Genomic DNA, 25,122 nt, shown 5'->3' with positions numbered 1-25,122 from the left:
GTAGAAACCCAGTTGCATAGGGCTTCATGGCTGGCAGGGGCACCCCTTGCTCTGTGCACCCCAGAGGAGGCACGTCTAAAGTCGGCAGAGGAAGCTTTTAGCCTCCCTTCCCCTCCAACAAATTCCTGCTCAGGCCAGCAAGGAAGAGAGTTTGAGTGTACAGTTGTTTATGGGGTAAGAACAAGAAATCTCTTCTGATTGCACTTCATAAAACTGCTTTACACAACTGTGACTTGCTTTACCATTGTCATTTACTGTGGTGATCCAAATGAATCAGCCCCAGTCTCTGGTCTCATCCCACCCCTTAAGCCTTCCCAGGATTTACTGCTCCTGAGTCCCTTTCCACTAGGCTGGCAGGTCTGGATCCCTGCCGCTATGGTGCACTGTGAAACATTTGGAGAGCTTTTGTTTTAATGCCAGCGCCCAAGCTCCACCCTGAATCGTGGAAGTCAGAATCGCAAGGGAGGAGTGGGGCCCAATGTAATGCTTTCTAGCCACTCCCTGGGTGCTACTGATGGTAGTCAGAGTTAACAACGTTTGTGCTACGTTTTCTAGCCTGGCTGCACGTTGGACTCCTCCAGAGCAACTTTAAAAATCTGGATGATGCCCAGGTCCCACATTTTTCCCCAGCACTGGAGTGTTTTTAAAATCTCACTCAAAGTTGAGAACCACTATTTAGGCCCTTCTCTTTCACAAGGAAAGTCCTAGCACAAACTCGTCCTGGAGTCATTATTAACTCAAACATCTTCAGGTTCCTTTGGGGGCGTAGGAGTGAAGGTTTAGCTCCCAGACACCATGATGCCCAGGAATAGAGGGCTCTTGCATCCAACTGGGGCTGTGTATATGTTTGTTGACAAATGGAACTTCACTCAGCCTGAGAGCAAACCCTGTAGTTCAGTGGGTTTGCAGACTTGCAGTGCTACTCAAAGTGTGGTCCCTGGACCAGCAGCACCAGCATCAGGGAAACTTGTTAGAAATGCAAATCTTCGGGTGCCACCTTGGACCTATTGAATCAGGGGTGGTTGTCAGTGTGGGGTCCAGCAATCTGTATTTAGTAAACTGTCAGGGTTATGCTGGCGCACGCATGCTCTAGCTTGAGAAGCACTCCTTTAGTGTGCATAGGAGTCGCCTAAGAAGCAATATTAAATGTAAGACCCCTGCACTTCCCTGTAGAGAGGCTGATCCTGGAGGTCTGAAGTAGGACCCAGGAATCTATTAGTCAGCACCCCAGGATAAAAATGGTTCCAGGGTCACACCTAGAAAAGTCTAGTAGAAGCCATTTGGGCACAGAGGCCAGTGCTCCATCTGGCCACGTATCCCACAGCCTGCGAGGCCTCCAGTCTTCCCTTCCAGGCTCACACCCCCACTCACAAAGCTTCTGGAGTATTAAGCCCTCACCACTCCCCAGCCTTCCCTAGAAAATGGGCTAAACCAATTCACAGGAGGTGAAGGGCAGAACTGGTGTCCCAGCACCAGGGTTCTGTTGCAGCTTCAGAAGTCTGTATTTGTGGACAGAGCTCTTCCAAAGGTTCCGGAAGGATGAAAACATCCAGTGACTCCCAGACATTGCTGGGCTGGATACATTTATTTGTAATAATGCTCCTGGCTCCACGCTTCCAGATGGACAGTCCCAAAGAGAATGGTTTGTTTCCTTTCCTCTTCCTCCACGATGCATTTTACGATTGCAGAGGGTCCTGCTTGCCATGTGTTTGCTTCTAATCTGTAAGTGCTTTTCCACGGGCTTGGCTTTGGCAGTTCCCATATTTACCGAAGAGAGCACACGCCGTCAGAGGCTGGCTCCGGTCCAGCCTCCTCCAGAGTTCAGTGTTTGGAGGTTGGCAGCAGATAAAGAAGCATGGCCTCTCTGTCGCCGGCTCAAACTTTCAGGGCGTTTTGCCCCTCGCACTCAATTTCTGTTATCTTTGAGGGGCTTGCCTTTTAATTTGTTTCTCCGGCAGCCATGCTAATAAATGGGCCACAGCTGAAGAGCTGTCTGAGAAACAATAGCTGCTCAGTTCCATCAGCCAATTTGTCTCGGGCACCATTTGTTATGAATCCTCCAGCCCATTAACCCCTGAACCTGGGAGATGCTATCTCCCCAGGGATGAATTACCTTTATTTCCAGACATGTGTTTGCTCATTTAGTACCCTATTCATAAAAGCAGCCCTGTTTTGGCACTGTTTTCCAGAAATGAAGGGGAAGGACACATCATTCGGGAAGAGTGGCTGGCCATAGCCTAAGAATGATGGCTGACATTTACTGAGCAGTTACTATGGGCCAGGCACAATGCTAAGTGTTTTTTTGGACATTGCTTTTTAGTCCTTGCCACAGTCCCGAGTCCTGGACAAAATCATGAACTGCATTTTGCACAGGAAGCAGCTGAAGCACAGAGGGGTTAAATGACTTACCCAAGAGCACTCAGCTGTAAGTGGTGAAGCTGAGAGTTGAACCCTGGTACCTGTTTATTTTAAGCCAACTCTCTCACCAGCTGGCCGAGCTCCTCCCCTTGAGCTCTTCCCACTTGGGATGGGGACAAGGAGGGACATTTGGATCACAGGAAAGAAGAGTTCATTGGCCTCTAATGATCCTTACCAATGGATTTCACTTGCGGAAAAGATGTTTGTTGACAAAAGTACCACATCTGACTATTTTGAATTTGAGTGCTTATTTTAATCCTAAAGTTTATTTTAAGTTACACACACTGTTTTATTCATGTGAGTGAAAGGACAGAAAATTATACTTAATACTGCACAGATCTGTCACCATTCAGCTTGAATTGATATCTACCCATATCTACTCTTGAATGTGGTAGGATGCGACCAGGTCTCCTGATAGCTTTGGGCGGTGCTTGTTCTGAAAAATCTTAGAAGATGGAAGTGATTCATCTTCTAGAATTAGATTTCTCATTGAAGTTGAGTTAGTCTGCATAACAAAACTAAAATACCATTGTTTAAAACACAATCAATTCCCTTACACCGGGATTTTTTCTTTAGCAGTGTTCTCAAGCTTAACACGTTAGAATCACCAGGAGAAATTTAAAAGAAATCATGATGCCAAGGCTGTGCCCCAAAAGATCAATTATATCTGGATCTCTGGGAGTGACATCCAGGCATGAGCATTTTTCAAAGATCCCAGGTTATTCCAATATACAGGGTGACTGAGAACCAGAGCTCTGACATAAAGCAACTCCTAACAATTCCATGATAATATAATGGTGCCACAAAGTCAACCCAGGTTCTTTCCATCTTTCTGCACTTCCAGCCTCAGCACCTGGCATTCATTCTCAAGGTTACCACATTGTCCAGTATAGCTGCTGAAGCTCCAGCCATCACATCGGATTCCAGGTGGGAGGAAGGCAGAAGGAAGGGAAGAACTAAATGATGTAATGCCTGGCTGTGATGACCTGAACTGTGTCCCCACTAAATTCATATATTGAAGATCTAACCCCCAACGAGACTATATCAGAGATAGGGATTTTAAGAGGTAATTAAGGTTAAATGAGGTCATAATGGTGGGATCCTAATCTGATAGGATTGGTGGCTTCAGGAGAAGAGGAAAAGGGTCTTTCTCCTCCTCTCTCTCTTTCTCTCTCTCCCTTTCTCCCTCTCTCCCTCTCCCTCTCCTGCCTCTCTCCATGCCCCTACTTTCTCCCTCTCTCTGTCCCCTTCCCCTATGTGAACACACGAGAAAAGCAAACCAGGAAGCAAGAAGCAAGCCCTCACCAGAACCTGACCATGCTGGTACCCTGATCTTGCACTTCCAGCCTCCAGAACTGTGAGAAACTAAATTTCTGTTGTGTAAGCTTCCCAGTGTGTGGCATTCTTTTATGGCAGCCCCAGCAGACTAAGATAGTGGCTGAAGTCTTAGTGGCTGAAGTCATCTTCCTTTCATCATTCTTCCCAGAAGTTCCAACAGCACTTCTGTTTATACGTCATTAGCCAGACATCATCACCAGGCCACCCCTACCTGAAAAAGGGGTGGGTGAATGTTGTCTCTTTGCTGGGTTCATCACCATCTTAAAAAAAATCAGGCTTCTATGACCAAGGAAGAAGGGACAAAAAGCATTGAGGTGGCAACCAGCAGTCTCTGGTCTCAATGCCTTGATGAAAAAGGGAGATGGGGTGCAGGGGTTTGGGAGATGAGAGTGAGCAAATGAGAGCTATGAGGGCGCCTAGGAGAGGGCACTTTGGAAACAAGGAAATTAAGCTCTGGTAAGCTCTACCACATGTCAGGGAGTACCAGGAACAGACGGCAGGGTTTCTGCTTGGGAGCTTCCGTGGGACCCGGCCACCCCACTGCCTCTCCACCACATCACATCTGTTGTTAAAGAGGCTCCCGTGTAGAGTCCAGCTGTTGGAAGAGCTGCCCTTCTATTGACTGGGCCTTGCAATTACAAATCAGTTTGCACAGAGGTCCCTGGACAAGCACAATGACTCAGACAAGCAGCGTGTTTTTTCAGACTTTGTCATACGCAGGGAACGAACTCTTTGGCAGCCCTCTTCTAGGCCAGCATAGGAAGGGCTTGGGAAAGCTGGAGAAATCTGAGGTGCACAGACATCTGGCATTGCCCAGAAATATAGACCAGGAACCTGTATTTGTTCAGTGAGCAACGATTTGAGGATTTAAAGCGTGCTGATGTGCGTGCTGTGAGGACAGATGAAGTCCCTGCTCTCACAGAGCTTATGTTCCAGAAGGATGAACAACAAGCAGTTGAACAAATAAGATAATTTCAGATGGGACAATGGGGAAAAGATGGGGCCACATTAGATAAGAGTCAGACTGTTCTCTTCAGGGAAGCAAGAGGTTTTTGTTGTTGTTGTTGTTTTGTTTGTTTTGGAGACAGAGTCTGCTCTGTTGCCCAGGCTGGAGTGCAGTGGCAGTCTCGGCTCACTGCGACCTCTGCCTTTTGGGTTCAAGTGATTCTCCTGCCTCAGCCTCTTGAGTAGCTGGGATTACAGGTGCATGCCACTACACCCAGCTAATTTTTGTATTTTTAGTAGCGACGGGGTTCAAGCCAGGCTGGTCTTGAACTCCTGGCCTCACGTGATCTACCCCCCTAAGCCTCCCAAAGTGCTGGGATTACAGGCATGAGCCACTGTGCCCAGTCAGCAAGAGTTAATTGATGAAAAAGACCCCAGATGTGGAGAGAACTGGTGGAGGAGGTGGGGGGAAGAATGTTCCCAGGGAAGAGTGAAGGGAAAGAAGTTGGAGTGTTTGGGGAGTAGAAGGGAAACTAGGGGGTGTGGAGCAGTGTGGACAAAGAGTGGGCAGAACGTGGGGTCAGAGAGGAGGCAGGGACTGGGTCATGGAGGGGTGGAGACAGTATGGAAAGACTGAATTTTCATTTAAGGGCAATGGGGAGCTACTGGGCAAATTCAAGCCAGAGAGAGACAACTGCTGCTTACTTTTTAAAGATCACTCTAGCTGCCATGTGGATAGTGCGTTGTAGTATCTGGCCCTTTATGAGAAACATTTGCCAGCCTCTGGACTAGAAGGGAATACAGTTGATGGGGATATATATTGGTTGGGGAGAACCCGGGCCAACCAGATATATTGGTAGTCTGGGTGTGGGGGAAAGGGAATGATGGAATTCAAATTTTAGGCTTTTGGCTTGAGGATCTTGGTGAATGATGGTGTCATTTACTGAAATGAGAAGGTCATGTTTGGGAAGGAAAACTGAGAAGTCTTTGGGGCATGCTATTTGGAGATGCCTGATAGCATAGGGAGAGGCAGAGCACAGAGCATCTCTCTGTACATGGGTCCATCTGGGTTCTCATGCCATTCAGATAACTCCGTGGCTATTCAGAAGTTACTCCACAAGGGAGCCAGCCTTCTCACACAGGGGAACATGATCCCTGGGAGAGTCAGGAATCAAGGGGACAGACACTAAGATGGACCCACAGCAGAGCCCTTGCCAAGTCCAGAAGAATCAAGAGAGCCCGGGGACATAATATACATTAGCTTTGAATTTGGCCAGAAGGGCTAGCCAATCGCTAGCATGGCATTAGCACCCCTTTACTAATTAGTTGAATAAGTGCCAGCGTTATATGTATGTGTCTACTTAAAGGGTATGAACTGAGAGACTTTAGGTTCCCTTTTCACCCCCAAAATTGTCTCCCAGTCTGAGCTAGATACCTTTATGTCAGATCCCTCCATAATCACCCAGGTTTTTTAGTTGCATCATATGAGGCCAATAATAAGACACCGGTGGTGTCATTCACTCTTCTGGGTATCAAGTTAAAAGCCTCAGAATTATCTTCTTTCTCTCTCTCTCGGTTGTATCTTCCAAATGTCTTGCAAATCATCAGGCTTCACTCTTCTAGCATGGATCAAAGTAATAGCTGCCTAACTGCTCACCGATTGACAGCAGTTGGTCCTCACCCGGTTTCCATGGTGACTGCCAGGACACACATCTCATTGTAATGGACAATGATGGTTTTGTCTGCCAAGAAGAGCAACTCTCTTCTATCAGCCCCTCTCTGCATGGCATGTGGCTTTTGATGGGACTGCTGATCCTGGTCCTCTGGCCCCGGCCACATGTGGGCAGATGACTAGTGTGGGCTAATCAGAGAATGCCACCATTCCAGCTCCAGAGATTTAGTCAGTGACTGACATGCCAGGAGGAGAGAGCTTGGCTTTTCCCCTGAAGTTCAACATTTCAGTAGGTTGGTGCAAAAGTTATTGTGGTTTTGCTCACACCTTCAAAGGCAAAAACCACAATTACTTTTACACCAACCTAATAGCTGATTGAGCCAATAGCTAAGAGAGTAACTGGGCAAAAAAAGAAAGGAAAAGTGCTCCAGGCAGAGGACACAGCTCGTGCAAAGGCTTGGTGGCAAGAGGGAGCATGGAGGACACCAGGCATGAAGAGGAGGCCAGTACAGCCGCAGTGGGAATGAAGAGGGCCACAGGGAGCAGGTGGCATCGTGTCTGTTCACAGCGGCAGAAGCAGCAGTGGTGACAGCTCAGCACACATTTAAAAATGGCCCCATATGCTGAGCATTGTCCTAACCGCTTTACAGGCAGTCACCTGTTTAAACCTACAGTAATGCGATGAGGTAGGTATCATTAGCATCCCAATTTGACCTATGAGGGAAGTAAGACAGAAACAGGTACTTTTCTGAAGTTCTATATAGTGCATGAAATGAGATGGAGAGAGAGACAGAAAGGAGCAAATACAACATGTGATGAGCAGTGACAAATTAATTTGTCACAGACCAGTCACTAGCCCCAAGCACACATCCCATGACACTGAGCAGTGTTACCAGTTGGTTTGGCCAGAAGAGCTCATGGCTGACATGCTTTTCCCCACCAAGGCCATGGGTAATGTTGGCATTAACCAGCGCTCCCCACCAAGATGGTTTTGGTGGAGGTGCACCCCCGCACCCCCTCTGTAGCTTTACCCTACGTCCTCTGGAGAACCAAATAAGCACTGTCATGAGGTCAGAATCCTCAGAGCATCGAGGGGAAGCAGTCATTACCCATCGGCCCCATAAAGCACTGAAGTGGGGCATCCAAGTGCCTGACCAGTAATTGGAGGCTCAGCCCCGCAGCCCGCTCTGCCCCCATGCAGAGCAGGTTCCTGGATTCACTTCCCATTCCTTCTGCTGCTTTTCCACATGGCTGGATTTATTTTCAAAACAATTTATAGTTACATTAAATATTAAAGGCACTTTGCAGGTGGTGTTTACTGTTTGAAAAGTTAACAAATGTATGTTGTGCCGTATGAAATGGCAAAAACCAATTTGGAGCACTTGATGGCTTGGGCTGGGTGATAGCAACGTGACAACTATTTCCATATTTTAATGAGGCAGCTTCTTCAGAGCAGCCCTGTTATATGATTGGGTGCAAGGGTCACACAGTGCAGACTAAGCACAGGTGCCAGGGACAGAAAGGCCACCGCTAGCCTCTGTGCTGCTCTGTGTAGCTGTTTGTGAAGCCCAGGGCTACATGGTGGCCTATTTTATGATAATAACTGTACAGTCCTGTTGTTCTTATGGGGACTTCACCCTGCGCCTGGTGCTGTGATGAGCACTCTCTGTTCTTCTATGATAGGCTTTTCCATTCCTTCTAGACTTGTTTATGGAACACACACGCTGTGCCAGGCATTGTGCACAGAGAGACCCAGTTCCTGCCCTCTTGGAGTTTATATGACACGAGTTGAAGAGAGACAAGAATCAAGTAAGTAGACTAAAAAATAAGTGAGTTGTAGATTGTCATTAGCACCTGAAGGAAATAAGTGAGTGTAGTGACAAGGATTCACGGGAGATGGGGCAGGGTTGGTGAAGAAGGCCTCTCTGAGAAGGTGCTACTTAAACTGAAGCCTAAAAGATAGCACCTCAGCCATGGGGAGAGCCAAGGGCATTCCAGGCAGATGGAACGGTAAATGCAAAGGCCCTGGGGCAGAAAAGAGCCCAGCAACTGACAAAAGGCCGGAGCCATCCTAGAGCCCCGAGTGCAGAAGAGGAGGTGGCTGATATTAGAAATCTCCATTTTACAGATAAGAAATCCACAGCTTAGAGAGGTTAATTTTTCTAACAGGTTACCTAGCCAATTAATGCAGAGTTTCTGATTGGGTAGGTCTGAGGTGAAGCCTGCATATTTGCATTTCTAACAAGCTCCCAAGTGATGCTGATGGCACTGGTCTGCAGACCACACACTGCTTGACACTGAGGCTAATTCAGATTGTGTGCTGTTATCACAAGATGGAAACAGAAGCCAGCCGCAATGACATACCTAGTGCTGACCCTGTGTCGGACACTGATGTTTGTGCCTATATATATAGTAGATAGTGACTTTTCAAGCAACCCTTTGAGGTAGGTATGATTTTTATCTGCATATCTCTATTTCTATGGATAGAGAAACTGAGGTACAGAAAGGCAAAGCACTTTTCCTAAATTTGCACAGCTGGTGGGTGGCCAAGCTGGAATTTGAAATAGCACCCAGCCTCTCAGGTCTGCCATCCTGCCCCTCTGAGGGAAGCACTTCTGGTCTCCATGTCTCTGGTGCTATTCACTCAAGTAATTACTAATTAAATTTCATAACTAACCCTGCAGTCTGCTGCCTCCCTGGACCTCGTGGCACTGATTTTGCAAGTCCTGCCTTACTCTGAAGGTTCCTTTTGTTTTTCCTGCTCTCCTTCCCTGATTAGTTCAAGCAAATATTCAAAGGAGCACACATTCCCTGAGCTCCTTCTGACTGATGGTGGTTGTCACAGGCTTCTGGAGAGAGCCTGTCTGCAATGACTTCTCCGTGTATAATGGACATCGACTTGGCTGCATTTCTCATGCCTTCCCCTGGTGTTTAGCAATCTCACATTGTTGGAGCTGATGTTGATGGAACATCTGTGATGAACCAGGGGCTGGAATGAGAGCTTTGCAAACCCTCGAACCTGTGCTTCTGGGGAGGTGTTATCAGTCCTACTCTATAGATGGAGAAACTGACGCACAGAGAGGCAAAGAAAATTGTTCTGGGTCCCATAACTGGCAAGGGGTGGTGCCAGAATCTAATCCCACAGTTGGACTAGATCCTGAGCCCTGTCTTCTTCATATACTCTCTGGCCCCATCAGGATTATCTGTAATGAGAGGCTCAGGGAGCCCAGGGTCAGGACCACATAGCTGGTGTCAGAAGGGTCCAGGACAGTGGGCCCATTGCAACAGGAGAATAAGCGTATCATGGAAGGTCAGGCATGGAAGCCACATAGCACTCAGCCTTCTACATCCTCCTATGTGTGTCTTTTGATAGATGGGAAACTGAGCCCCTGGGGTGGGAAAGTTTCATTTCTAATTAATTTCTCTTCTCTCTCTCTCTCTTTTTTTTTTTTAAATAATTTCAACTTTAGATGGAGGGGGTAGATGTACAGGTTTGTTACCTGGGTATACTGCATGATGCTGAGGTTTGGGGTACAATTAATCCTATCACCTCCATACTGAGCACAGCACCCACAGTTAGTTTTTCGAACCTTGTCCTCCTCCCTCCCTGCTCTAGTACTCTGCAGTGTCTATTGCTGCCATCTTTATGTCCATGACTGCCCAATGTTTAGCTTCCACTTATAAGTGAGAACATGCGGTATTTGGCTTTCTGTTCCTGCATTAATTTGCTTAGGATAATGGCCTCCAGCTGCATCCACGTTGCTCCAAAGGACATAATTTTGTTGATTTTTATGGCTGTGTAGTATTCCACAATGTATACGTACCACATTGTCTTTATCCAGTTCACCATTGATGGGCATTTAGGTTGATTCCATGTCTTTGCTATTGTGAATAGTGCTGCAATGAACATTCGAGTGCATGTATCTTTTTGGTAGAACAATTTCTTTTAGATATATACCCAGTAATGGGACTGCTGGGTTGAATGGTAGCTCTGTGTTAAGTTCTTTGAGAATTTCTCTTCTTTATAATACATTAATCCAGGCTTTCTCCACCTTGGCACTATTGACATTTTGGGCCAAATAATTCTTTGTTTTACAAAACTGTCCTACCCCCTGTAAGATGGCTAGTGGCAATGCTGACCTCTACCCACCAGAGGCCAGTTGAACCTCCCTGGCCCCTGGCCAGGATGTGACAACTAGCAGTGTCTTCAGATTGGAGGCTGGTTGAAAACCCCAGCATTCATCTAACCGGGCCCCTTGCTGGCTTACAATTCTTCTGGTTTCCCATAGTTTTTCTGGATAAAATCAAAACTCCTTTGCTGGATCTATAAAATATTCAGTGATATGGCCCTGCTACTACAATTCAAGATGCTTGGCTCTACCCAGCACCCTCCCCAACGCCCAGAGAAAAAAATAATAGTTGACAAACACCGAGTACTTCCTAAGTGCGAGGCATTGTTCTAAGTATAAGTGCACTCTGCGGGTCACCATCTCTATGTCACAGTTGAGAAAATCGAAATCTCTAGAGTTTAAGAAACGTGCGCAGGGCCACATAGTTAGCCCCTGGCAGATCTCCAGTTTGAATCCTGGCATTCTGACCTTGCCCCCAGCCCTTCTGCTTAACATACATAATAGGAGCGATCGTTGCTCGAACTTCTATCACTGCCATTCCCTGAGGATGAAGCCCCATCCTGCTTCTCTGCACCTCTGACTCCTCCCACCCTCACTGTTCCCAGAGAGCGGGGACAGCATCTCTTTCGTTGTTCATCAAATCCTATGCCTGGCACAGCCCCAAACTCAGCCAGTGTTTGTAACTCACCGGGTGTGTCAGCCCAGGACTCACCTCTCCTGGCAGGGCTGTCTTCATCAGGGATGATTTGCTTGACCAAAACGAACTCACTTGAGCTAACTTAAACACAGGGAAAGCAGTCCTGAGGAGTGAGGTTATCTTGTGGGTCACAAGGACAAGAATTCATCTGGGTATCCTCTCACTTAAGACTAGAAACTCTTCACAACAGACTGGTACTGGGAATTGGAAAGCTGGAAGGAAGCAAATGGGCATTTCCTCCTCTCTCTTTGGGTTCTTAGGGAGCACTTTTCTCTTTCTCTGCTTCATTTGCCTGCTTTTAGATGTAGACCAGCCCCGAGCTCTTTCTGTTTGCACACCAGAACATGTGACCCCTGAATGCCTGCCCAGCACGGCCACCCCAGCCACCCCAGCACGGGCAGCTCCAGCCCAAGTCTATGCACCTTAAAGGTTTAGTCCATGAAGTGACTTGATTCATAAGTCTGAGCCCTAAGGCCAGGTCACTGGGAGGGAAATCCCATTGGCCCTGTGTCACGAGCCCTTCGACAGTGACATGTCTATGATCAGCCCTGAAGGGGAGTGGATGAGGAGACAAGACAACAACGAGAATGGAAGACAAGGACAAATAGCCTGATCAAGTCTCGTTTTGAGTGTAGTGTTCTATGCCTATATATGCTGGCAGGGGAAGAGGTTGTCTCAGCCGGTGACGGGGTCTCTAGCCTTTCACTAGAGTTACAATCGCGCATGCGCCTGGGTTGTACTTTTCCCTGGCGCGGTAGTGCGCGCTCTGGCAGCCCGGCCATTCTATTCGTTCCTGGCGGGGGACATATTGTGGCTCGCAACTCCATCAATCAGGTATACGCCTGCCTTGGCCTCCCAAATGCTGGATTAAAGCCGCCGCGGGAAAGAGGTTGGCGCGCGCGGGAAAGGTTGGCGCGCGGGGGAACAGTTTTGGCACAGGCGGGAGAAACTTAGGCGCGCGCGGGAGAAACTTAGGCGTGAGCGGGAAAAGCTTTGGGCGCGCGCGGGAAGGGTTTGTAAATAAAGAACCCGGGAATGTGCCCTCTTGTCTCCGCTTTGCGGAGATCAAGCAACAGAGGTCGGCTAATTCCGGGCCTCATGGCTCCGGACAGCCCTGCTTGGTCAGGAGGTCACAACCTGGCTACAGATGACTCACTGGGGACTCTGGGAATAATCTCTCTCAGAAGGTAAAGTGGGCTGAGACAGAGGGAAGAAGATGAGTGAGAAAGGAATAGAAATCCAGGGGAGGCCAGGCACGGTGGCTCATACCTGTAATCCCAGCACTTTGGGAGGTGAGATGGGCAGATCACTTGAGGTCAGGATCACAGGAGGTTCGAGACCAGCCTGGCCAGCATGATGAAACCCTGTCTCTACTAAAAATACAAAAATTAGCTGAGTGTGGTAGTGCATGCCTGTAATCCCAGCTAGTGGGGAGACTGACTCAGGAGAACAGTTTGAACCCGGGAGGCAGAGGTTGCAGTGAGCCAAGATCACACCACTGCACTCCAGCCTGGGCGACAGAGCGAGACTCCATCTCAAAAAAAAAAAAAAAAAGAAAGAAAAGAAAAGAAAGAAAGGCAGGGGAAAATTGAAAATTATGGCAGAGGAAACAATGGGGTGAAAGAAAGGCCCAGGGTCTCAGATCACCCCAGGTGTCCCTGAGTTGGGGACACATCTCTTTCTTCCTTCCAAGGAGAGGACTTGTCACAATGTTCTTGCTGGCAGAGCTGGAAAGGCTTGAAGGAGACCGCCCAATGAGGTCACCACACAGTCCTCTTTGCTGCCCCTCATCCTTCCTGCTTTACGGTGCCCAAGTCAGGGCTGCTGACCAACCACTGAGTGTCTTGACAAGTCTCAGGGAAGAGATGGACAAGGTGCAAAAGTCCTCCTGTTGGTCGGCTGGGAACGGGCTCCCTAATTATGTTCTCAGCCCATACTCCCTCTGGCCACAGCTTCCAGTTAACTAGCAGCAGCCAGGGGTGGGGCAGACAGACCACGTTCCAAGCAGTTATGGCCAAGCCAGAACTGAACACTGTCACAGAAATGTGAAGGGTGCGCTGGCTTCCGGACACCCCAGATTATGGCTCTGGTGTTGTGTCTATATGATGCAACCAGGGTGTGTATCTTCCCCCCAGGGAAAGGCCTTCCCCACTCCAACCACCACCACAGGTGGCATGGAGAACTTGCTAGATGCACACAGTGTCTTCTTCCTCCTTCTCAGGGGCCCTGCTGAGCCCAGAAGGCCTAATTATATTTTACGGGTTGCAGTTTAGGACTTGCGGTTAGGCAGGAAAGCGTGTGATTCTCAAAGTGTGGTTCCCCCTAATGCCTGCATCTGAATCCTCTGGGGAGCTTATGAAAATGCAGATTTCTGGGCCCCACCTTTGACCTATTGAATCAGAATCTCTGGATTGGTGGGACCCAGGAGTCTGCACTTTAATAAACTTACTCCCTCCCCTCTGCTGCACATCAATCGTGTGCACACCAGTGATTCTGCTGTACTCAAAAGTTTAAGGACCGAAAATCACTGGCACAGTGGTTAAAAGCTTGGTGTCTAAACTCAGAGCCTGACTCTCTTATTAGCTGGCCCTGTGGCCAAATTAGTTACCATGCTTCATCTCAGTTCCCTCACCTGTAAAATAGGCATAAACACAGCATACATGTCATAGAGTTACTGGAAGCATTCAGTACCCTTAGCTGTAAGTAGTGAGCACTGCCTAGTGATAGCTGTCATACTTTGTGGTTGGTGGAGGACAGAGAGGATATGAAAGCTGTGAAGGCCGAAGACTAGAAGCCAACCCAGACTTTAGGCTAGAGCTGGGGGACTGGGGTGCCAGGGAAGAATGATCCCTGAGCAGAGCACAGCAAAGATGAGATGTCATCCAGGGCAAGGCCCAGAGGAGGTCACATGCTATAAAGTCCCTGCAGTGAGAGAGCATGGGGCACCTATGGACCAGAGCCAGACACTGTCAAGGGCAAGAAAGACAGGTAGGCAGGAGCCAGCTGGGGAGACGCCTGGTAGACCAAGGCATGGGCACTTGATCCTGTGGGTGATGGGGTGATGGGGAGTCATTCAGGGGCTTGATGCAGGGTTGTATAGATTAGATTTGTACACCGTTACACCTTTAGACATGGGCACCTGAGGTTCTTGCTTAGGGTGTGATTTATAAGACTCTGCCCTGGACCCCACTGCCTCCCTGACAACCTGGTTGAGGAATCGGTGATCCCAAAGGATATGCCACCTGGAACCTACACCCACTTCTTTATGCATCATGCTTTACATACCTGGAACTCCTGCTGCAAACACCCTGAACCTACCTTTGGGGTCTGTGCACACCTATTTCTATTGTCCCTCTTCCTTCTCCAGGGAGGCCGCTACAGCCTTTGTCCAGCAGGCCAATCTGAGAGGCAACTGTGTGTGTACGGGAGGGGTTGGCAGCTCTTGAACTTGCGTTCTGTGGGGTCCACATGTGTGGGGCTGGAGATGGGCCTTGCACCCTCCTTTGTGCTTTTCTTCCAGGTTGCAGTAGGTATCAGGGACAAGGCTGTTGCAGATTTGCTCTCTGGCTGGTCAGAGGGGAACAGACTAGGCGAGGCCTCCACACTCGAGGCCTGCAGACCTGTTACGAGCCTGTTGTCAAAATCCCAGCCAAAGAAAATGGTAGGTTCTGGCTAAGTCGTGGTGGCTAGAAGTGGGGGAAGGTGACTGATTCAAGAACTATTCAGTAGGTAACCTCATACTGTTCCCTGTCTTGTCTTTGACTGCTCATGGGAACCAACCCACCATTTCACAGGGAGGAGGAGAAAGTAATTTGAAGCTAGCGGGGTTAGATGCAGAAACAATAGGCTTATCCAGACTATATAGAAAAAGGTAAAAGAAAAAAAAATCAGTGACACACAAAAGCTAATACAATATTACCTCACTTGCAAAGAGCGTTGCTGAAAGACAGGACCTCTGGTGCATGGCAAAGACTGAAGAAGAGGGAAATCAGGGAGGGAAGCTTTCAGTTTATGTGAGACTAAGGCTAGGTAGTAATCTCACGCCTTCTCATTGCTGCCAATGAAAACATTTTAGCTTGCCATCAAAAAATAGAATTTCTGGAAAACTTACATCCTCCACTATGTGCTTGAGGGCTTCCCCAGGTTTGAAGACTCTTCTGATAAGATCAGTGTGGATATTAACACCTGTGACCTTTTGATATTATATAACAAAATGTGTCAACATTTGGTAGATCTGCAGAACTCTGTGAACCAATATTTTCCAAATAGTTGATATAATGTTATAGAATCACACATGGGTAAAAGGTCCATTTAAAACACAACATAGATTGATTTTAATATGATAAAATATAAAAGCTCACTGATAGGGTTTCAGATTTCAGGTTGCACCTAACCATTACAAAACTACCACTTGTTGAGTTTTGGTGTAGTATCAAAAAAGAATAGCCACAGTTTTCTGAAGAGGGTATTAAAATTGTCCTTTTGTTTCCAACTGTATGAAGCTGGATTTTAAAATATCCTTCAACCAAAACAATGCATCACAATAGATTGAATGAAGAACATATATGGGAATCTGGCTGTCTTCAATTAAGACAGAAATTGAGGCCAGGCACGGTGGCTCAAGCCTGTAATCCCAACACCACCTTGGGAGGCTGAGGTGGGAGGATTACTTGAGCCCAGGAATTCAAGAACAGCCTGGGCAACATAGTGAGTCCTTGTCTCTGCTAAAAAAAAAAAAAAAAAAAAAAAAAAAAAAAAAAAAAAGTGTGGTGTGCACCTGTAGTCTCAAATATTTGGGAGGCTGAGGCAGGAGGATGGTCGCTTGAGCCCAGGAGATCGAGGCTGCAGTAAGCTGTGATTGTGCCACTGTACTCCAGCCTGGGTCACAGAGCAAGACCTTGTCTCAAAAAGAAGAAAAAGGAAAAGAAAAGAAAAGAAAAGAAAAGAAAAGAAAAGAAAAGAAAAGAAAAGAAAAGAAAAGAAAAGAAAAGAAAAGATTAGACTGGCAAAATGTAAAACAATACAACTTTATTTTACTAATTTTAAGAAAATAGTTATTTTCATAAAATGTGATATACATGTTAACACATAAGGGGTTTATTATTGTTATTCTAATGAATTAATAAATATTTTAAATACATATTTTTAAAAACATTCTTTGGGCTCCTGTAATTTTAAAGGTGTAGGGTTCTGAGGCCAAAGTTTGAGAACATCCGTTCAAACTATTTCTTGGAAAATCTCACTTTTTCACTTAACACCATATCAAGGATATATGTTCAAATATAATATCTAATAATGTAAATAATGCTCCCTTTTTAGTACTTAGACTATGTCCAGAGATTGTGCTAAGCAGTTTGCAAGCATCAACTCATTTCCATTTACTGTTTACAAAAGAACCTGTGTGAGGTAGGTACATTTACCGCTATCTGCAGATGAAGAAACTGAGGCACAGAGAGGTTAAACTGCTTGTCCAAAGATACACAGCTACTTAGGTGATCAGCCAGTTTTGAACTCAGGCACTCTGACTCTAGAGCCTGCAGGTTTCATAGTAACCAAAAGTATGGAAGTCCCAATATCTCTGTGAATAAACATACCTTGAGTAGGTTTTAAGGACTAGAGTGGTATATAGGGCTTTGCTTAGGAAAAAATTACAAAATAAATTTGGGTAGGTGATTTATGTAACCATGAATCTTTCTCACCATAAGTAATCTGTGGTCTTGGTGTACCTGTTGTGTTTTTGCACAGGTCTTCTAGTACCCCCCAAAAAACTTAAAGACCAGAGAAGACTAGCTGTTCACCTGCACACTCTTTTGAGATCCTCGGTGAATACCTAGGTTTTCCCTGCCAAACTGTGAGGAGTGCCTTCTCTAACCCACCTCAATCCACCTTCTGTCTTCTTATCTACTCTTTCATGACCCCATAGTTTTCCTGTAGCCATGTATCCCAATTGGTAATGATCTGTTTGTCATCTGGATTGCTCAGACTCCTGCTCTCTGACTAGATCACGTCAGGGTCTAGTTGCTCCTTGAGAACAGGGAACCTGGCTGTTTGCATTCATCCTTGGGTCCTGTGAACCTAGGACAGTGCTCAGTACACTGTAGCTCTTCTAAATGCTGGTCGAGTGAATGACTGTGAAGTAGACACTCTCAGAGCTCTGCACCTAACCCCTTCACTGTTTCTGTTTACGCCAGCTCCTGAGGGACTCTGTTTCCTACCAGTCTATCCTTGAGCTTCTTCATTAGGGGCTGCCATCAGACAACTGGAGCCTTGCTGCACCAGTCAAGTGCTGGCAGTACCTGAAAATGTGTGCCCCTCTGGGGACAGCCCTTAACCAATGACAGGTGATGAGAATGGCAAATAGAAGTACTTCATCATATCACCCCTCATCAGGACACCCCAGATGCACCCCACTCTTTCCAAAGCTCCCCTGCAAGATTGAATCTAAAGTACCCTTCACAGCAGGGGTTTCCAGCCCCCGGGCCATGGACCAGTACCTGTCCATGGCTTGTTAGGAACCAGGCTGCACAGCAGGAGGTGAGGCAGGTGAGAGAGTTAATTTTTACCTGTATTTACAGCCACTCCCATAGCTCGCATTACCACCTGAGCTCCACCTCCTGTCAGATCAGCAGCAGCATTAGATCCTCATAGGAGCACAAACCCTGTTGTGAACTGCACATGCAAGTAATCTAGGTTGCCCACTCCTTATGACAATCTAATGCCTGATGATCTGTCACTGTCTCTCATCACCCCAAGATGGGACTGTCTAATTGCAAGAAAACAAGCTCAGGGCTCCCACTGATTCTACATTATGGTGAGTTGTATAATTATTTCTTTATATATTACAACATAATAATAATAATAGAAATAAAGTGCACAATAAATGTAATGTGCTTGAGTTGTCCCAAAACCATCCCCCCACCCTCCTGGTCCATGGAAAAATTGCCTTCCATGAAACTGGTCCTTGGTGCCAAAAAGGTTGGGGACTGCTGCTTCATGGGACTTGGCTTGCCACCATACCCCTGCTTGCTCCCTTCCCCTTCCCATCTGACTTCCTCACCACCCTGTGTTTTTTCCTGCAGCAGTTCCTCATGCAGCACACGTATCTTTGCCTCTGAGTCTGCTACTGGAAAACTAGACCTAAGACAGTTTAGAACTGTGTCTCCCTACGAGGCATCACCCCTCATGCCTTATGGACACTTCATGTTTGTTGAATGAATGATACCAAGATCTCATTTATAATCCTAGAGCTCTCGGGCAAGATTTAAGGAGTGGAATGGCTAAGAAAGAAACTGTTTCAACAATATTCTCTAGAAACCTTGATAATGAAGACCTCTGGGAGGGTGGTATCACCAGTGGAAGGCTGGAGCTGGTTCCTTCTGGCTTGTGGGAGCCAATTGTTCCACATTCTGGAATTTTGTAAGCCACTTGTTAAATGCTAAGGAGCTTGAAATTGGCCATGGTAGGAGTATTTATACTACAGAAATTGGCAGATGCTCCAAATCACAGCTATTCCCATCCTCTCCTCTACCTTCAGGGAGACCAGTTTACTCCACACTACTGGACATAACCCTTCAGGGTTAACAAGGAAAACCTGTACAATAAATAAAATATAGCATATTGGCTAAAACTGTGGGTTCTGTAGCCAGAGAGACCTGGGTTCAACTGTATTGTCATTTATTGATTCTCTGACTTTGGCAAGATACTTGATTTCTCTGTGCCTATATTTTCTTCATCTATAACGCAGGGCTAACACCATTCATCTCTTAACATAATACATATGGTCTTAATGCCTCATGTGTAGAAGCAGCTCCATGAATGCTGGCTATTGATTTAGAACCAAGAGACACATAGAAAGGCCTGGAATATGGTCTTGGAGACTACTGTCATGGTGCCCCCAGGTCAGCAGACTTCACCTCACTGCTTTATTCTTTAGTTGTCAGTGCAGCCCTGTCAGGTCACCTTGACCAAAAGCTGTGGTCTGGTGACCTCTTAAGAGGATGAATTGCTGGTCTCAGCTGAATGCTTATCACGTAGAAACCCAAGGCACCAGATGTTAGCTCATTCTACAGATCTCTCGAAGAAAGAATGAGCACTGGAACTCTGTCTCTGTGGCTGCCTTCTAGAAAAGACAATCCACTGGAGGCAGATTTGTTAGCAGGAGCTGTGCCCAGATGGCTGGAAATCACATTGCCTCTGAGACCAAGACCCACGGTCCTGGGGCACTACAGTGACACAATCCCATCAGACTTGGCACCAACGAAGCAATACATTTCCTGAGTCAAATGCAATTGATTAGCTAAACTTGAGCAACCTGAGGACGGTGTAGCCAAAGCCTCCAGTGTCCTGCCCATGTCTCCTGGGGACCAGCTCACACCTGCTGGCTTCCCTTCTGCCACTGCTGCCTTCCACTCTGGCCACCGTCAACTCTGCACAGGATACATGCCCCTAGGAGTAGCTGGCAGCCCATGATTGATCGGAGTTGGTGGCTAAATCCCCAGCTTCCTCACAACTTGGGTGAGACAACTCAGGGGTGTGCTCTACAACGTCTCCAGAGGTAACTAGTAGTGGGATGAGTCCAGTTGTCCACAGGAGTGACCTGCTGATGACATACCCTGATGGACTGCCTTCCTTTCCCTTCCTCACCTCCCCACTCCCCTACTAGTACCTCCTAGTTCACTTCCCAAATAAAGTACAGGCCCTCACAGCTTGGTTTCAGAGTCTGCATCCAAAGACAATAGATGCCAATTATTCAACACCTACTCTGGGCTTTCCTCTGTGGAAAGGTCATAAAGGGGGTGGGTCAGGGTCAGTGCAGAGAAAGAAGAATGAGCCAAGCTAAGAATGACAAACCGGGCTGGGATTTCTTTATTTATTTATTTTTTCTTTTTGAGACAGAATCTCACTCTGTTGCCCAGGCTGGAGTGCAGTGGCATGATCTTCTGGCTCACTGCAACCTCCACCTCCCGGGTTCAAGCTATTCTCGTGCCTCAGCATCCTGAGTAGCTGGGACTACAGGCGTGCATCACCATGCCCAGCTAATTTTTGTATTTTTAGTAGAGACAGGTTTTCACCATGTTGGCTAGGCTGGTCTCAAACTCCTGACCTCAAGTGATCCGCCTGCCTCGGCCTCTCAAAGTGCTGGGATTACAGGTGTGGGCTGGGATTTCAGATGAAGGATTGTTCTTCTTCAGCTGGCCTTTCATCCTTCTTGGGTTTTGACATGCTATGCATATGTCAACCTTATAAACATTTATTGAAAGTGTTTTGCCAATACCCAGAATTATGGGTTTGCTGAAGAAACCCTGGAGAAAATGGAGCAGACATTTAAAACGAAGTTTCTGGACTGGCCTTTTCCATGAATAATAATAAAAGACAGCATTTATGAGGCTCTTACTTTTTGTCAGATAGTGTGACCAAGGGCACAATCTTATTTAGTCGCCACAACAATGCTATGTGGCAGGTCCTACTATGTTTCATTTTGTGGTTGAAGAAACTGAGTCTCAGAGAGATTAAGTCATTTGTCCAAAGATGTCCAGACAGGTAGGTGGTGCAGACAGGAATCCCATGGTCACCAGTGTGCCAGGCCTAACGTGTGATGAAGATGTATAGATCAAAGCCTCCCTCTTCCTCTACCCCACCGGACTACCAGATCCAGGGAATGATGCATTTCTCTGATTGGTTCTGTTTTTAACAAGGTGCTGATGCTCATTGTGGAATACTGCAAAATTCCCCCTCCTTTCTCGACCTTTCTGCCTCTGCAGCAGCCTCATGTGTTCATCACAGGCACATCAGGTGGAAGGGAATGAAAGCCACTGTGACAAACAAGACAAAAGCCACTGTTGCCAGTGGCCTGGGACCTGAAAACAAGTCATTGTGTGTTAATTCTTCATGGAAGAAAACTAAAGGTCGTGTGTGTCAGTGTGAATGCTGGCTGTGAAATTAATGCTTCAGCCAAATGACTCAGTCGAGACAGAAACATGATTTTGTTCACACTGATGTGAGCCAACATCTCAAAAAAAAAAAAAAAAAAAAAAAAAAAAAAAAAAAAAAAAATGCTGCTTAGAGTCAATGGAATCTTTGGAGGCCAGGCCTTTCAGTTTCTGCTGCTCCTAACCAAGCTACTTTGGTCTCTCTGATTGCTGCCCTGCAAAAACCAGACAGAACTTACTTTTCTCCATCTTTCCACAGGTGTAAGAGCTACCAGAGGGAGGCAAGTGGAAGCTACTAGAGGGAGGAAGCATAAACTGGGTCCCAATCCCTGATTAATTGAGAATCAGCCAACTTGGGAAGGGGACGGCTGCACAAGCCCACAGAACGCAGACTCCCAGAGGAGGCAGGGGTAGGAAACTCTTGGCTGTGGCCTGATTGTCTGGGAGACGGGAGTCAAGATGGCTTGGTTTCAACAAACTGGCTTTGATTACTTGGCGTTTGACTCTGTGTTCTCTGGCCGGGTCAGCCTGACCCAAGGTTGTCACCCCAGAGGGCTATGAACTAACATGTGCAGTTAACTGGCCACTGCTGACCTGCACCTGGAAGACAACGTCTCAGTTGTTAGGGCTTTTGTTGGCCTGCTTGGGAACCGATTATTTTTGCCTGCAAATTATTACAGGTTCCTGAGGGAACCATGCCAGTCCTTGCCCTTTAGCTGCTCTGCTCTGTGCCGGGGGTAGAGGCTGAGAGAGGAGACAGAATGGGGAGAAGGAGGAGAGGGGACGCCGTCCTTTGTAGGTGGATATTTTAAGGCTCTAATGTTAGCTGTGGTTGGAATTGACCAAGGGAGGCACTAGCAAGAGGTTGGCGGGCCGGAAGAGGAAAGAAATCAGACTTTCTCTCCAACTCCTCTCTCTCTTTCTCGGCCTCAAATGGTCAAAATTTTAGGGAGACAGAATACAACAGGGCTGGGATTAGGATGAAGTGAATGAGGCTGAGTTGTGCAAATATGGGGTCAGCTCCTGACCTTGTTCATCATGGAATTTTTGTATTAATGTTGATTTTTTTTAAATGTTGCATTGAAATATTTATCTTGATTACTGAGCTTTCTGACATTTCCTTAGACTTTACCCCAAAGCAGCAGCCTTGCTTGGTTCACCCTGGTCCTGGCCTTGCCTTCCAGTGTGTGGGACACATTTACACACAGAGAAAAATAAGCAATCCAATGGTCTAACTCTACTGGATATTCTGTATGCTGCTTTCATTCACTCAATAATGTGTAGTTGAGCACTTCTATGTCAATGAATATAGTTCCACATTGTCCTGGGCTTGAAGGATGTGTTATCAAATATTTTACTAACCCCCCATTGATGCATCTAGCAGGATCTGTCCATGCCCTGCCCATATCTCTAACATTTCTGTGTGTTCCAGCCAAACTCCACTGCCAGCTCTGCATTTCAGATCTGCAGAATGCCATGCTGCCTATCACTTCAGCAGGAAAAACTGCCATAGAATTAACAGCTGCCAGGAATAGCTCTTGACCAATGACTAAGAGGGAATTGGTGTGTAAATACCCCAGCTCCCTTGCCCATTGGGTGGGACAACTCAGGTGTGTGCTGTACACAGTATCCCAGAGCTTTCTCCATGGCTGCAAGCTCCAGTTGCCCACAGCAGTACTTGGCTTAATAACCTGCCTTGATTATTATAATAACCTGTCCTTCTCCATATCACGTTTCCTTTCCCTCCTGGGGCTGTCTACACCCCCCAACACAATAACAACTGCACTTGAATCTTTGTCTCAGGATCTGCTTCTGTTAAGATGGTCATTCCGATTATTTTGAATTTTTCAACATTAACATGTTCACCACCCATATAATACATACATAATATTAATATTAGCATATTAATAGCCCCCACCCCCTCCTTTGGGGATGTGGTCCATACAAACGAAGGGTAATAGAAGAAGGTAAAGTAGAGAAAAGAGACAGAAACTCTGAAATGCTACCATGCATCTCAGAGTTATGTCCTATAAAATGAGCCTTTTCACTATGTGCTCTGGCATCAAAAGTGTTGAGAAGCATTGTTCTCACTGGTCAGACTGTGCCTTCACCTCTGTAGCTCCAGTGAGTGACACATAGTAGATAATGGATAAATACATGTTGCATGAATAAAGGGAGGAGTAATTGGTTCATGCTCTGAGCCTCTGCCAAGCTGAGTATGTGAGACCATTTGATTTACCTGAGCAATTGAGCATCTGTGCCTCAGGACTCTCTAGTTCTACCATCAAGACAGAGAATGGTGTGATACTCAGGTTAACAAGGTGAGTCCAAGAGGATTGCCCTGGAGGCATAAAACAGGGGCCCAGCCTTTGGAGATAAAGCATGCTCTGGTCCTAAAAGGCAGCAGGAGAAGAATCTTCCCAAAGTGAGAGTCAGACCACAATACCTCCCCTGGGAGGATGTCTGTGCCTGTGTATGTTGGAGAGAGAAGGAGTTTTTTCATCCCAAGCGAGTAGAGAGGTTACATCCTCTGACTGCTTCCCCCTCTCTCTGTCTTTCTCTCTCTCCTGCTGTGAAGGCCAAGTATGACTTCACAGAATCCCTAAGCTCCATAAATCAGTTCTAGATCCATCCCTTGCAGCTGTAATGAAAGCAGGATTTTAACAAAAACTGGATGCTTCTACTGTTTCAGTTGCTATCAATTTACTCTAGAAGCATTTTTCTAAGACGAGGAAGGAAATCTAGTTACTCCAAGAGCTGACAAAGGAAGGCTGGAACTTTTCCTGAAATGTCCCATAGGAGCCCTGGCTTTTGAGTACATAGCGCTCTTTCCCCCACCACCACCCAGCTGCCAACCCAGATCAAGGTTGACTTTGTTCATGTGGCTTTTGTAAATGGCTTGTCCCAGACAGTGACCCATCTGATCATGTCTGAGCTACCCCACCTCTTTTCCCCTGTCTCCTCCCCACACTGAAGATTCCTGCTCTGTCCTGTAATTCCCTTGGAGAACAGATACTCCCATTCCAGAACCACAAATACTGCTGGGAGTTTGCATTTCAAGAGACAGCAGCCCCTTTGGGAGGAGCGGAAATGGTGGTCAGCCTTCCACTGTCACTTTGAAAGGTATAACATTTTATTCCCTGAGTTTGTATGCCTCCATTTTGACTCATCTTCTCTTCATTTCTGTCAGCATGTTTACCTGTACTTCTGTCCACGGTTAAATCTTTGCCCACAAGGAGTTCACCTTGGAAATGACAGCATGACCCGACTTCACACTAAACGTCCTAGATCATACACACAGACAGTCCTTTCACCTGGGACAGATGAGGAGAGCCAAACTTAAGATTTGTGTCATATGAAGGCTTATTCTCAGCAGCCTGGCTCCTTGATCTTGCCCAAAAGGCAACTTTTCAGCTTCCCATAAATCATTCATTTACCTGCATTACATCATCTTTGCAGGACAACTGCATAGAAGTAACCTCCCAACCCAGCTGACCAACCTGAGTAGGTAGCAAGAGCTTCGTACATAACTTCCTAGTGGCCTCCCTGCAGGATTGGTTCCCTACCCACTTGTATTAGTCAGCTATTACCAAAACAATGCTGTGTAACAATCCACCTCAACATTTGGTGGCTTAAAATGACTATTGATTCTTTGCACTGACTGTACAGTTCAGTTAGCTCCAGGCTGAGGATCGACCTCAATCTGCTTTACTTGCTAACCAGAGTATCCTCTTTTCACGGTGAACAGTGGGAATGCCAGAGACCACGTTGAATTGCACACTTCAAGCCTCTGCTTATGTTGTAGTTGCTCATATTCCATTGACTCAAGCAAGTCACAAGGACAAGATTCAAGTCAGTGGGGCAGGGGAAGTATCCTGTTCCCTAAATGGGCAGGGAGAAGAGTGAACGTTTGCTGAACAATAAGATTATCAACCACACTACCCCTCTAGCCTCATCTTGAGCCCTCTACCCCTTAATTCCTATTTAGCCAGT

At 46.7% G+C, this 25,122-nt stretch overlaps 1 long non-coding RNA gene across 1 annotated transcript; it reads left to right on the top strand.

The window, feature by feature from the left end:
* On the top strand, positions 1–23,817 carry LOC108542244 (uncharacterized). The gene is made up of 3 exons (XR_001889201.1): positions 1–174; positions 8,076–8,182; positions 21,389–23,817. It is a non-coding gene; the product is annotated as an uncharacterized LOC108542244 (long non-coding RNA).
* The last annotated feature ends 1,305 nt before the right edge of the window (positions 23,818–25,122 follow it).

The sequence above is a fragment of the Rhinopithecus bieti genome, unplaced genomic scaffold (assembly GCF_001698545.2).
Source record: "Rhinopithecus bieti isolate Rb0 unplaced genomic scaffold, ASM169854v2 scaffold_21542, whole genome shotgun sequence".
NCBI classification, from domain to species: domain Eukaryota; kingdom Metazoa; phylum Chordata; class Mammalia; order Primates; family Cercopithecidae; genus Rhinopithecus; species Rhinopithecus bieti.
This window is presented reverse-complemented; position numbering and strand designations above follow the sequence as displayed.